Consider the following 10,945-nt stretch of genomic DNA (forward strand, 5'->3'; position numbering starts at 1 on the left):
TCTTGCAGTCAAGCTTAGTTTCCATGAAGAAGCTGCAGCTGAGAGCACACTGCTCAGAAACCTCAAGAGACCTTGGCTTCCTTCCTCCCACTCCTTAAAGTTTCCTGTGTCTTCTGGCCACTTGACTATTTCTGTGTTCCTGGATTCTTTGTCTATCAGTAAAATGACAGTATTTCTCCTGAGAATGTTTTGTGACTTAAATAATTTGCTTTAAGGCCCTCGGATGAAAGGCTCCAAAAAGTCTGGTGATAAATAAAACTGCAATTCAATTAAAGTATTCCAATTATTCATGGAAGGAGGAAATGTAAACCAGAAGCTGCCAGATGTTCTCTGCTCTCCTTTCAAAATCTTCCCATCAATAACAGCATGATTTTGTGCTGAGACGATTCTTCATGCATTCATCATTGGAAAGAAATCTCAACCAGAGCACTACCAGCACTGTGATAGTTCTCTGCTGATCTGTAGTCCTCTACAGTAGGTATTGGCACCAAGAAAATATCTGCTGATGTTTAGTCTGGGAAGAACATCACCATTAACTTGTTATTCAGTCCAGATCAGGTGGGAGGGCTGATTTATTTACACACTTTCCTTGAAAATGCAACCTAGTTTTGGAGAGATGTGTGTATCACAGGAATGGAAGTGAGAACATGCATCCACATTGGAAGAAGTTAAATAAACATTGTGAATAGCAGCGTGCTTGATGATCTGTTCTTCCATGTATGTTGCTTCCACGAGCTGCTGCAGCATTACATCCCTGAAAGTTGTAATGCTGGCCAGTGGAGAACTCAGCACAGGCAAACAGCAAAGCATGCACCCCCTGTGCTCCCTGGGGTTTGAGGTGGTCTGCTTCTGGCCCTTGGGTTCACCACCAAAAGTCAATCAAAGGAGTGTCAAGGCTGGAATTCGTTCCCCCAGTTCTGGTACAGAGGTTACGCAGCTAGCAGCTCTCACAGCAGCTGTCCAGGGCTGCCTATACACTGCTCTCCCTGGGTATTTCCTTTGCAAGTGACAAGTCATGAATCTAGGAAGAAATGGCTAAAATCGCCAGTAGTGGCCATGCATCAAAGAGAGCCCTACGAAATGCTGCCTTGCATAAGAAAAACAGGTGGTTATTTTCTCAGCAAAGATCGGCTTTGAAGAGAAGCAAAGGCACATAGCCAGGAAATGATCGTGTTTCACTTTGGGAGGTCTTTCTAGCTGGCTTACGTGTTATGGATAAGAACCAGGAGGCTGGAATTAGACTGCTAGGATACATGCAAACCTTTCATTATAAATTCCAACCTATTAACGATAGTTTAATTTATTTTGGTGAGTCTCTTGGCTACCTTTGGAAAGTCCTGTGTAGTTTCCACAGGGCAAAGACTCTGAAGTGTCCATGTGTCCTGCTGGTCTGAGAATGCAATGGTGTGTGCAAGACAAGGAGCTTCCTTTAGGAGAGATAGGGTCTATCCATTTCGTAATCTATTTATTTCAAACTCAGAAACAAAGTAATAAGTAGCAATATCTCTTTTTCTCCCCCCCCACCCCACTACCCCCACCTTCTCGCATTAAATAATTTGGAGCAACAATAAGTTCAACTGCTACTTAGAAACCCAGAAACCCTGGCAGCCCATGTCACCCTGAGTCTGATCAGTTTTTATGCTTCCACCATGCAGTAAGGACATTTTACCTTTAGGACCATGCACATTCCAGGTTTCACACGTGGAGATCGCTATAAAACACTTCTGCTGTGCAGCATCCCACCACTTACACCTTCCTTTCATCTACTGAGCCAAGGTCTTCATCAGCAAAGATCTCAGTGTCTTAACAAAGAATTTATTTGAAGCGCAGATCACCTCATCACTGCAGCCTTTGCTATCTCCAGTTCAAGTACTAAACAAGATCCAAGTTTCAGGCCTCAAATATCTGGATAAAAACTCTCCCAAGAACAGAATCCAACCTTTGGACTTTCTTCCAAGGAAGTTTTGTTTGTGCTCCAGCGTGGTTATCACTGCCTCAAAGTGCATCACATGTCCCATAAGGCCAAATGATACTCAATAAAATCCATGTACATATTATTACATATTACATAACATTACATAAGAGGGGAACACCACATTACAAATCCTTCCCTTTTCTCACAGACTGCTCCATCACAGTTCTTTGTGTTACTTACACTGGCAGATGTGGTCACCATGAAGTGGGATGGAGGAAGGCTCTTCTAACAATCCAAGCTTGGATTATTCTCCCTTGCCGTTTATTCAGCATTTTTACTGACAGATTTTTAAAGGCAGTCATAAGACCTTCGTGCACTGTTTTTAAATTCTATGCAGGAGGCTTATTTACTGCTTCAGTTACTTCTATTTCCCAGCCCTTTTCCTCACTTGCATGTGTACTCTAGAGGGGAAAGTCTGAAAGTGACCTTCCACAGGTCACTGCAGCTCCCTCTGCTCACTGCCTTGCGACTCTTTACAAGGGATTTCATTAGTACCTAGTAACTCAATTTGCATGTCCAAAGTAGGCCATTCCGAATTTAGTCACTGCCCTCTTTTTGTACAGAATCAACCTATTTATGTTCCTGCAGCTACATCATGCTGTGCTCACCATGAGACACAGCTGTGGGACCCTGACCTTCTACCCCATATCACTGTTGGCTCTGTACAAACAGAATCAGAGAATCACAGAATCACAACCTTGCGGGAAGCTGAGGCCACTGCCAGAGGCCTTAAGATCTAAATAAACAGCAAAAGAATGAGAGGTTGTCTTCATTTTACCAGTGCAAAAACTAGGCAGTAAGGGATGCCCAAGCCTGTGGCAGAGCTTGGTACTGTTCACCAGACCTGTCCTGGTACTGTAGCACTTTCTATCATGATTTTCTAACACAGCTCTCCAGTCACTTAAAATGCACTTGTCATTTCTGTGCACTCACTTTTCTCTAGAGACTGCTGTCTTGAGCTGCCTGACCATTGCAGGGGAAGGATCCAGACAGCGAGCTGTTGAAATCTGTTGGGAAGGTGAAAGGGCCAAAAACAGCACCCTACTGTGGATATCATGCTCAGGTACTACATGACTGACTATTGTAGGGATGAGATGAGATGAACGCAATTGCTGGAATAAGAACTTCATTAATTGCTCCTCTTGGGACTTGCTGTCCACCTTTCACACCTTTCAGACATAAGTTGTATCAGGAGGGAATAGTCTAGGCATGGGGAGTATGAGCAGGGCATTCCAGGCCCTAATATGACATAAAAAACATAGAAGGGAAGGCCCTTTCTCAGTCACAGAACCAGCATTTCACAACACTGGCACAGATCAGGCTCTGAACTATCAGTTTAATGCATCTAATCCCATTCTGGACACAGCTGTACTTTTAGTCCCTCAGCACTGTGGCAAAGTGGCACAGGTAGCATTGACATCCAGCGCTGGTGCTGCTGACGTTTATCTCTGTCTGGATCATCTCCAGCAACGATGCAGCTTCACTAACAGCTTCAGAGTCCCCACCCCTTGCCTGGAGCTTCAGTTGCCTTCATCTGAGTGCCAGCAAGGAAATATTGCTCTTAAATTATTCAGGAGAAGCATACCTTTTCCTGGAGAGCTTTCAGCTCTCAAGTCTTCTGGAATAGAGAGTAGGTTTCTCACTCTGAACTGGAGTATTTAGACTCATAGAAACATCCTTCAACAATATAACCTTCAGATTAGTTTGTTTGTTCTGAAGCTCATGAATTGCTTATTTTAGTAAGTAATACTCTCATCTGACTGCTAGTTGGTATTAAATAGGGCAAAACATTAATTCCAGCTGATATATTGGATTTATTTATTTATTATTGTTTCATTTAATCAAGGGGTTATCAAATTAACTTCCAGAAGGTAGCAATGAAGTGCCATACTTCCCAGTACTATCATAGAATCATAGAATGGCCTGAGTTGAAAAGGACCATAAAGACCATCTAGTTTCAACCCCTCTGCTGTATGCAGGGTCGCCAACCACCAGACCAGGCTGTCCAGAGCCACATCCAGCCTGGCCTTGAACTGCTCCAGGGATGGGGCATCCACAACCTCCTTGGGCAACCTGTTCCAGTGCGTCACCACCCTCTGGATGAGAAACTTCCTCCTAATAGCTAACCTAGACCTCACCATTCCCCATTGTCCGATCACTATCCACCCTAGTAAACAGCCATTCCCCCTCATATTTATATGCTCCTTTCAAGTATTGGAAGTCCACAATGAAGTCTCCCAAGAGACTATGTGCTGGGCTGTTCTTGTCATTTTACATTACTGCAGGAATCACATTCAGAAGCTTTGTTCATGGAAATCTAGGAACACGCTCTAGAGGTATTTCAACTGTTTTTCTAGATCAGTTGATTTTTGTGCCTGATCTAACACCAACACTGCTGTTACTAAGGCTATCTTCCTTTAGGTTCATACCACCCATTTCTACTGAGGACAGAGCGGAAAATTTCAACCTAAAAAGCAAAACTTGTACTTTTTATCAGGTCTAATCTCGTTAAAAGTTTAAGAAATGCCTGGGAAAAGGTGCCATTATGCAATTGAAGCATAAACTAATCGATTTCCTCTGTGTCATATTATAGTTATAGAGAAAACAGAATCAGCAGTGGAGGACTGACCCCAAAGATGTGTGAGTTTCTTTCTATTTTACTTTTATGTTCCATTTCTGAAGGATCCTTGTGCACACACTGCACAAGATCAGCAACAGAATTCACTCTCAAGCAACATTCCACGTAAGAACAACCAGATTACGGCAGTCAGAATTGATAATAAATTACATAATAATATATATTATGTTATATATGTGGTAATACATATGATAATATACTCTATATCCATAACAGTTTGCACATGTTTGTCCAGGTGCCCAAGCCTGTCTGAGCTCTGTGCCCTCACATAGTTGGGACAGGGACAGGCAGAACAAGCAGAACAAGCAGGAGATGGAAGCTATGAAAGCCGCAGGAATAGCAACATGCTCCTGAGCCTCTGTAGCATTACAAATACCAGACCCTGCTCTTTTGCCACACTTTGCAGAACATCATACGTGTGCTGACTGTAGGATTTTCCCTTTCAAGGAAAGCTTTTGCAAGATAAACAAATCATGTTTTCTCCACTGCATTATTCCCTGCAGGACCATCTAAGAAGCACGTGATAGATATGCAGATATGCAGGAATAGTGAAGAAAGGATCACACCAAAATTGAAAATACAAGTCTAGTGCTATTGTAATTTCTGCTGCAACTCGCATTGAATTGTGTTCATTTTAAAAGTCTGCTTTTTATGGAGAAAGCTGATCCCAAGGATTATTAAGCCCTCAGCACTGCTAATAAGGAAACACATAAAGAGGAAGCAAAGTGAGTTTTTTTAATCACTAATATCTTCAAATTTTTGCAGGGCACCCACTCTGTTCATCACTCCCAGGGAAGTCCTTCATCCCTTCTGCCCAGCCTGCAGTATCCCAGAGCTCTGCTTGCCCAACCTTGCTTCCACTGACGTTTTTGGAGTGTTTCACTTTTCCAAACTAGGAGTGCATGAACTGAAGCAAACAAAATATGGAGATGCATTTGATATTAATGGACTTGTCTAAATACTAGAAGTCAGCAGGTTCTAGCGCTAGCAAGATGACCTGCTGCTAGCAAGATGACAGCAGTGTCCCTGGTCTCACCCACTGTCTTTGCTCCTTTATACTCTCCCAGTATGGCACCAAGCACTGACTGTGCTGGTGCTTACGAAAGGCATTCTAGGAATTGATCTTAAAAGTGAAAGTGTAAATGCAAGATATACCATCATCAATCTAACAAATTTGTCTTTCTGCAGCAGTCTTGTAAAACTGCCGTGTCTCTTCCAGTTAATACCTGAGAATAATCTTTTGAAATCAGAGTTTCTTCCTCCCTTGTGCCGCACTGGTTTCACATCACACATGCACTGTACTGGGGCACACGTCCTGCTCTTATTGAGGAGGAGTGGGGAGCAACAAAGAAATCTTTCACTTTCAAACATCTCTACACTCAAGTAACTTCTGTTTTATAAAATGCAGATGTGCTAAAACACACTATGGCAACATTGAGGTTGTGACATCACTGAAGAATTACAAAAATCACATTTGCTACATTTGCCACAAAAATTACAATGCCATGACCATGCATCCCAGCATCCAGCTTTCCTGTTAGTGCCAATGTATTTTACTGTGTAAGTGCTTTTAAATGACTCCACAATGCTTTTTCACTAGTGTTCCTAGGATAAATTTCAGCATTATTGTTTACTCCTTCCAGTTATTCATACAACTAGGATCCATTCATTCTCCAGGGTAGCTCACTCCTATCAGCAAAGGAGGGATGAAAAGCTGTTTTGTTCAGCCTTCACACTGCTCAGCTACTTCATTCCTACTATTTGTCTAGCCTTATAGTGACAAAAAACATGCTCTGGGTTACTTTAAAGCACCTTAAGACCACTGGCTTCCCAAGGTTGCAGTTCCTGTGCAAAGGGCAGAATCGAGCTCCTGTACACACTCCAGCAGTCTGGAACCAAGATCCCCTGCAGGTTCGCTAGCAACACATCCTGCTGATCACAAAGGTGTTTGTAGGACACAGGAAAAGTCATAACTACATCCTAAGCCCCCACCTGCAGCAGGCTCCACTGGTGTCCTGAGCAGAGGCCTTGCTGTCAGAGTCTCAGAGATTTTAGGAGAGAGTTTACATCCCTCATGACAAACGACCCACTAGTTTGCTTCACTAAGCTAAATTCTGTGTGACCAACTGACAGATGCTGGAGCATTGCTCCCAGAAGGAAAAGTTGCCAAGGACATAACTCTATTTGGTTTTCAGTCACACAGTTTTGCACCGTTATATTTTACATACACTCAAAATTCTAGAAAATATTTTTTTATTTTTATCCCTCCAACAGTTTTTTTGGTCAGCTTGGTTGCCCAGGAAGCACTGTGGGGATCTTGCATGCAGTGCTGACCATACTGCAGAGCACTGCAGAGGCTACACCACATTGCAGCCCAGTGGCAGCACAGGTTGCTGGGTGACCTGTCACCAAACAGATGCAGTCATGGGTATTTAAAGCACAGCCCCTCCTCAGAGACCCGTGGTTTTGCTGAGACACCTGTTGCTTGCATGTTTGAAATTTCTGCCCTGAACTGACAGGCTCAATATCATGCTCTAGCTAGTTAGTGCTTTTTATAAGGAGATCGTGCAAGATGTGTGCAGTCCTCCCTGACCTGTGTCACATGGCTGTTACTTAAATCAGACCTCAGGGTGCACATTACCAACTGGACTGCAGCAGTCCGTCCCTTCCCAAATGCATGGCAGTTTATGCATTTGTTTATGTTTCTCAGTGCTTGATGGAAACTGAAGGTGAGCTGCATGCTTCCTATCAAAATGCACTGTTCAGTAGCAGGAAAATATATGTTTGTCCTTGTTTGCAGTATCTGAGGGAGAACATTTTCTACCAAAATGAGCAGAAATTGTCCTGCAGCATTAAATCATCCCAAGCGATAGAGCTGACTGCTGAAGTCCCCTTCCTGCTCCGTGTGCCCTCTGCCCCATAAAGGCCTCATCTCATGTGTTGTGGATAGAAATTAAGTGACAGATCAAGGGGATGAACAGGGATGTTGAAGGTATGGGGCAGGCAATGCAAGCTCCAGAAGCAGAAGATTCCAATTCTGAAATAAAAAGCCTCACAGGAAATCTTACTTCAGCTCTTCTGATTATGCACTTGATGGGAACACAGGTGGTGACCACTTCTGCTGCTATAAAAATGATTCCCTTTGGTTTAGTCAAAGTGAGAAGCAGGAGGGCAAAAAGGAGACCTGACCCTGGAGGAAAGCGTCTGGGGCACTACGGCACCAACAGCTCCCACACAGAACAGCAGTCATATTTTATAATACATTGCCCTGACTCACATTCAGAATCACATCCTGCTCAGTGCACAAATCCAAGGGGACAAATTCAGCTCAGATAATGTACACAGCTCCCAGTTTGTGCATTCTTGGAGCTCACTCTGCAGAGGCCACTGCACTGAACCAGCCAAGACAAAGCAAAATTCCACGCACCACGTCCTGACTTGGGTAAAATACACATGTGACTCTACACCAAGATCAGAGCTAAGGAGTTTTTTTCTTTGCCAGACACACATAAGAAGGTTAAGATGTAAGAATCACATACTACCCAAATTTTCAGGACCAAATAGGTGCAGCCTGAGGCAACCCAGCCTGACTTGATAGCTGACCATTCTTTCAGTTAGAGATTGAACAAGAAATCCCAAGCCCCCTTCCAAGCTGGGCTATCCCAGGAAAGACTCCAAATGGAACCAGCAGCTGAAAAACATGCAGTGTCTGATGAACATTTAGCATCTGGCTGAGAGTCAAACATAACGTACATCTCCAGTCTCCTTGGCAGCAGTGGGGCTACTCACAGGAAAAAGCTGAGCAGAATCACACTCAGCTGTCAACCTAATACAAATAGAACCGGATGGGCTGTGGTAATATAAAACACGCTGTCCCAAGGCTACTCCAATCTCTAAGCTTCCAACAGTATTACAGGTATGAAAGTTGTCCATGAGGCCATCAAAGACAGGAATCTGCCAAGGAAAGACAAGAATGTTTATGCTGCAAATATGTTTTGAAAGGTTTTTGTGTGCTTGAAAACACAACTACGGTTAGCTTTATTAGACGTTCTACATGCTCTTTGTCAACATAGATTTTATGCTATTAAAAGGCTGATCATGCTAGTACCTGGAAAAATTCAGTTTTGCACAATGCTTTACTCAGTCTATCCCTATCTCTGCATGAACAATTTAAGCCTGCTTTGAAGGATTGATGAGTGCCCTGATAAGGATTGAGCACACTAACAACTAAGGATCTTGCCTCAACCCTTGTAGCTGCAGTAGTCACCCAGGAGTGAGAGGGGAGAAAGGTGATCCCATGGTATTTCCCCTGCGTATCTTACAGGCACCCTGGAGGGACCACGTGAGTCGTTATAGGAAGCATCCTCCTCAAAAACGTCTCCCCCATGTCTGCTGGCATGCTCTTCTTGACTCCTCATTTTGCTGTGCATCTGCTCTCTCACACATCAGGTGCAGAATGTAATCAGAAAAAAACAATCCAGCCACTTTCAGCTCTCCTGATTTATTAACCTTGCAAGGGAGCTGTGCCAGACTGCTAAGCACAAGGGTTCCCCCAAGGTTTATGAAGCCTTAATACCACCAGTGGAAGAGAGACACACTGCTGCAGAGCTGCCACATCCTCTTCCTTCACCAACTTCACTGCATTGTTATTGTCTTGTGTTTTGGCAAAATCTAGTGGCCAGCAGGGATAAGGTGGTGATCGTCCCCCTCTACTCAGCTCTTGGGAGGCCCCATCTGCAGTACAGGAAGGACGTGGAGCTCTTGGAGTGGGTCCAGAGGAGGATCACTAAGATGATCAGAGAGCTGGAGCGCCTCTCCTCTGAGGAAAGGTTGAGGGAACTGGAATTGTTTAGCTTGGGAAAGTGAAGGCTCCAGGGAGACCTCATTGTGACCTTTCAATACTTGAAGGAGTATATAAACAGGAGGGGGGAAAACTGTTTACAAGGGTGGTTACAAGGTAGTGATAGGACAAGGGGGAATGGCTTTAAATTGAGACAGGGGAGGTTTAGGTTAAATATCAGGAGGAAGTTTTTCACCCAGAGGGTGGTGACACACTGGAACAGGTTGCCCAAGGAGGTTGTGGATGCCCCATCCCTGGAGGCATTCAAGGCCAGGCTGGATGTGACTCTGGGCAGCCTGGTCTGGTGGCTGGCAACCCTGCACATAGCAGGGGCATTAAAACCAGATGATCATTGTGGTCCTTTTCAACCCAGGCCTTTCTATGATTCTGTGATTTGTCTCCAGAATACTCTGAAGCAGTAAGAAATAACCCAAACTCCTGGAGGACAGGGAACATGCCATCACCCTGCTGCTGAAGTACTGAGTATTTTGATGGCATTAACTTCCTTTTGTTGGCAAGCCCTTACACAATGTAGACGTTCTTTCACAACAGCCGTGACCTCAGATGACAGTGAAGCAGTGACTTTAGAGAGCACTGCACATCGCCAACAAGCAATCAGTGATGTTTGTGGCTGAAAGAAGCACACAACACAGATGTCTTTGCAAGGGATGTGTTACCCTCACAGAGAAGCTGAAACAAGCCCCCAGGGAATGCACCTCATCCAAATGCAGACTCCTGGGGGACCCCCTTTGGAATGTGTCCACAACACCAAGACAGCAGGAATTAGGCAAGATAAGAATGATGATAGTGCTCTGCTAAGTTTGACTGGCTGCTGGAAGTCAACAGTATTTATAATCCTGTTTCTTTGGCTTCTATAACTGCTTGGGCTGGCATTTAACATGAAAACTATGTAAATATAATATCACTGTGAGCTTTCACAATTGTCACACTTGAGAGAGGACTCAAAAACAACTTAATTCTGAATGCTGAAGCTCCAGACTGTCTGCAAACATGAGATCTCCAGTTTAGAGCTGGTTCACTTCCAGATGCAAGTGTCACAGTCACGGACATTAACATCTTCATCCAATTTTATGAAACAAAAGTCTAAAATTAGAGATCAGGCATGAGAGAGAGATGTTTGTTCTGAAAGCTTCCCACTGCTGACTCCCACATGTGTAATTTGCCCTGTTTCAGAGGTGTCTCTTACCAGCACAAGTTCTGCAGCATAAAACACAGCTAGGGACATATCTTAGTAACAGTAATTGTGTACTGAGGTGAATTGTAACTAAACCACACTTTCTCTCTGCTACCACTTTTCGTAGGGCACGGTGGGGAATTACTGCGCTCTGGATGCTCTCATACCCTGGAGACGAGCCAAAAAAGATTTCTAATCCTCTAGGCAAGTTCTCAATTGAGTTTTGCAAATTTAGTTTTGCAAGTGAACTATTTAAGCAAGCCACATTTTGCAGCTAAAACAGTCATTTTGAGTTGT

Source organism: Meleagris gallopavo, chromosome Z (assembly GCF_000146605.3).
Source record: "Meleagris gallopavo isolate NT-WF06-2002-E0010 breed Aviagen turkey brand Nicholas breeding stock chromosome Z, Turkey_5.1, whole genome shotgun sequence".
Lineage (NCBI taxonomy): Eukaryota > Metazoa > Chordata > Aves > Galliformes > Phasianidae > Meleagris > Meleagris gallopavo.